Below are 5,000 nucleotides of genomic sequence, written 5' to 3'. Positions count from 1 at the left end.
AAACTTACGGGCTATTAAATTTCTTATTCCTGATCTAGATATTAATCTCTGGCACCGTCGTTCAATTAGTTCATTATGCATGTTGCATAAGATTTTTCATAACTCTGACCATCCTTTACATTCAGATCTCCCTGGACAATTCTATCCTGTTCGTAATACTAGGCAGGCAGTTAATTCTAATAGCCAGGCCTTCTCCATCATGAGGCTCAATACTACGCAGTACTCTAGAAGTTTTATTCCAGCTGTTACCAAGTTGTGGAATGATCTTCCTAATCGGGTTGTTGAATCAGTAGAACTTCAAAAGTTCAAAGTTGGAGCAAATGCTTTTTTGTTGACCAGGCGGACATGAGTCTTTTATAGTTTATTTATGACATATTTGTTTTTTATGTTGTTAATAGTTAATATATGACATGTCTGTTTTGACGTTGTTACTGTTTTTAGAATGATTTATTGTTAATTTGTTCTCTTCATTTATTTATTTCCTTATTTCCTTTCCTCACTGGGCTATTTTTCCCTGTTGGAGCCCCTGGGCTTATAGCATCTTGCTTTTCCAACTAGGGTTGTAGCTTGGATAGTAATAATAATAATAATAATAATAATATGTGTGTATAAATAAATATATATATATATATATATATATATATATATATATATATATATATATATATATATATATATATATATATATATATATATATATATACAGGGTGTCTACAAAGTCTGGGTACATAGGAGAGTAACACATACTTTTGAAACAAAACAATTTTATTTAAATTTGATGTTAATAGATAATATTTTTAATATTATTCCCAGTATTTTCGTTACATATTTTGATGCGCTTTACAAAATTCAAGTAAACTTGATTGAATAGGCTGTAAGATAAATACGTTACCTATGAGAGTGTCGAAGATTAAATTCTCCTATAATTTTCCAATAAGACCATCCTTCTCATCCACTTAAGAGTACCAACTCAATTCATTCTTATTTAGACAAAGATATTATTCGATCTGGACAGGAAAAATAATATAATGAAATAGTTAAATTTCCTATGTAACCAGACTTTGTGGGCACCCTGTATATATATATATATATATATATATATATATATATATATATATATATATATATATATATATATATATATATATTTATATATATATATATATATATATATATTTATATATATATATATATATATATATATATATATATATATATATATATATACATATGTGTGTATATATATACTGTATATAAATATATATATATATATATATATATATATGTATATATATATATATATATATATATATATATATATATATATATATATATATATATATATATACGCACTTTTAAAAACATATTTTTAAAGGTTCTCAAGCTATATATATAGTCTTGACTGGGTTAACAGGATCCTTAGAAATCCTCATTAAGCCGGATGTATCCTGAAGATGCTATGAGTCCCAGAAATTTTTGATTAATGACCCCTAGTTGCTTAGCACGGTCATTGGGTTTCCAATTAATATTCAGCTCAGGAGACTTTGATATTGATCAATGGGCTAATTAAAATACTTGTCGCTCACTAATGCTAGAGACATCTCGTGAAAGAATTCAATGAACTGTATGGGGATGGATAATTTAAACTGGAAGTCAATGAACCGTGTTCTAGAATATATGATATCTTTAATATAATGAGATTTATTTCATTCATATTCGTTTCTCTCTTATTTTCATCTCCATCTTTTTTCATTTGTAAAGTTATTTGAATATTTGAGAAAATAATTTAGAATATTGTATGTGAATATCTGCTATCTGTAGAATAATACGATTCCTTTTATTAATATTTGTTTGTTCCCTCTATTGATTCCTCTTTTATAAATTTTTACTATTTTTTTCCACCATGTGATTACTCGATTTAAAAAAAAGTATTTAGTATAGTGTTTGAGAATATCTGATATCTTAATTATGATAAGATCTCTTTTCTTCACAATGGTTTGTTCTCTCAACTTATTTTTTTTTCATTCATCTTTCTTCTTTCTGTAAATTTTTATTAATTTCTTAGAGAAAATAATGTAGTATTTTGAGATAGAAAACAAGTTCACGGATTTTTTATATGCAGATTTCTCTCTTTTGCTTACAGCATTCCGTAATAAACCTGATGTTTTACCACAAAATGTCCCCAAAATAATAAGTTAAGAGTATGTTTTGATCTCTAGCCTGAATATGCAAAATTAAATTTCCTCTTAGTATTCAAGCAGGGCTAGAAAATGAAAATGAGGGGGATATTTGGGCCAGAACCAGCTGCTGCCTTTATTTACATAAGATCAAGGTTTTCCTTTCTAAGTTAATCTCATTATAAAACCAAATGTTTCTTCTATAATTAAATAATTTCAAATGCAGAGCAATAATTCTCAATTTCTGCGATCAATGAAATGGAAAAATTTATGATTTTTCAATTATTCCGATGTATAAAATCATTACAGATGTATATATTCTCTCTCTCTCTCTCTCTCTCTCTCTCTCTCTCTCTCTCTCTCTCTCTCTCTCTCTCTCTTTATTCATATATATATATATATATATATATATATATATATATATATATATATATATATATATATATATATATATATATATAATCAACTTTGCACATTTGGACGTGTTTTTCATGTTCAAATAACCCATATATATTGATACATTTATGTCTAGATTCTCTTATCGACTTCAGGATCAGAGCCCTAAGCCGAAACAGTCAAAGACAATAACTTTTGACCAACCGGGAATAGAACCCTTATCCAGGTAACTTGTAACAATAGTGACATACCACTTAGGCAATTAGTGTTCTTTGTTTTGATATTCTGCTCAACATTTTAATAATACTTTTTCTAACACAAATTTCATATTAAGAGGCCACCTATGAATGGCAGAGGCAAGGAACCGAGACAAGGGCCTAGGTAGCAGGACAATGCCATAAAGGCTGACCATGTACTGTATATGTAGGAATAGGTAGGGCTAGTTAATGACTACTGATGACTCAGCAGGTAGATCTATAGGCTTTCCCAACACCCCTACCCCTCCTTACGTCACAAGGAATGAGAGGTTATAGACAATACAAGCAACTATCTAGCTTGACCGGGACTGACCATGTACTGTATATGTAGGAATAGGTAGGTTAGTTAATGGCTACTGATGACTCAGCAGGTAGATCTATAGGCTTTCCCAACACCCATACCCCTCCTTACGTCACAAGGAATGAGAGGTTATAGACAATACAAGCAACTATCTAGCTTGACCGGGACTGACCATGTACTGTATATGTAGGAATAGGTAGGGCTAGTTAATGGCTACTGATGACTCAGCAGGTAGATCTATAGGCTTTCCCAACACCCATACCCCTCCTTACGTCACAAGGAATGAGAGGTTATAGACAATACAAGCAACTATCTAGCTTGACCTGGACTCGAACACTAGTCCGGCAGATTACCAACATTTAGCTTTATTTTCTTTATCAATTCTTCCTAGTATTTTTTTTCACATATAAATCCTATTATAATACGATTGTCTTTTTCATTGAGTTTGTTATTCCTGGCTTTCACATCACCCTTATCCCTCCATTTGAATAAAGGATATAAATTCATAAATGGAATTTGAGTCTCTTGGAAGCTGCCCAACCAGATCCCCATTTGCAGTTGTTCACCCATGCTAGAAGGAGTGATTAAGCCTCTCTCTCCTCGGCAGAGACCTTGGCTTAGGAGAGGTCTTCGTGTGGACACCGTCGTAATTGCTCGTTAGATCTGCACGAATGATGCTCAAGTAAGAAGCAAAGGGAAATGTCGCTAGGTGTCGTGAAATAGCTTCATGCAATTTATGTTTCAAAACAAAATTAGCATATTAATTAATTGCATATTGATATTTCAATGCAAAAAAAAAAAAATAGAGATGTATTTAGATGTGAAAAAATAGTTTTTTATGAATGCATTTTTGTTAAAGCCTTAGAAATATTTTTTAAAATAGCTTTTTCGATAATGACCAGCAGATAGGAGGTTAAAGCGGGAAAAGAAAATCAATGAAAGCTGCAATAAGCATTATTGCTATTAGAAATCGATAGTTCATAACATTAATTCCTCAGCCCCTATCACACTATCTAGAAAAAGAGCTGAAAAAAGATTTTATATTCTAGAAATTGGGCTTCGGACTCAATTTAGAAAGAAAGTTGTTGAGGAAATAATATTATTTACATGACATTCCCTGTAAAAAATCTTCTATTTCATTTTGTTATATGTTGAACCGTTTTGGTGCCAGTTATTGAAATTTTTGCCGCTTGTTTTTAACATTCCCCGTTTCCTTATAGTTTTGAAAATCATTCTTCAAGGGTGTCTTTCTTCCTTTATTCTGGCTTAAGACAAACAGTGAATGCTCATTGGTGGACTTACAACCCTTCCACCTAATCATCCACCTATAACGGAAAATAATCAGTTGTAGTCATTGGTAATTTAACTCTTGCAGCATAACTGAATGTATTGGCTTTCGTAATAGTGTTAGCTCTCTCGCTTTCTATTGCATGACAACCTATTTTGGTCTTTATAGGAAGATCCTGAAATCTAGTCTTCTTATTTTGTGGAATGATTGTAAGGTAGCAGCAAGATAGTGAATTATTATGCTCTTTTCTTATAATTATTCCATTCTATGAGGTTTTTTACTTTCTGGCATTAGGAAAAATTCTAATGTGGCTTCAATAGGATCAGTATAGACAAGTTCAGTATTAATGATGTTATTATTTGAACATGAGAACTCAGCTCAAGAAACACACGACAAAACATTTTCACCCTTCTTTTCTACAGCTACAGGCTATAATCATGAAATCTTTAAGGTATTTGTATGATACAATGTTAATAGATCTGGAGGAGCGGGGTCTTAATGTATAGTCATTGGTACCAGTCCATTTGTAATAAATTTCCAATCTCATTGTTTAGTTGGCAAGTCATTTTCCGCTTCTGCAC

This window comes from Palaemon carinicauda, chromosome 9, assembly GCF_036898095.1.
Source record: "Palaemon carinicauda isolate YSFRI2023 chromosome 9, ASM3689809v2, whole genome shotgun sequence".
NCBI classification, from domain to species: Eukaryota; Metazoa; Arthropoda; class Malacostraca; order Decapoda; family Palaemonidae; genus Palaemon; species Palaemon carinicauda.
The sequence above is the reverse complement of the archived record's forward strand: the minus strand, read 5'-3'. Positions refer to the sequence as shown.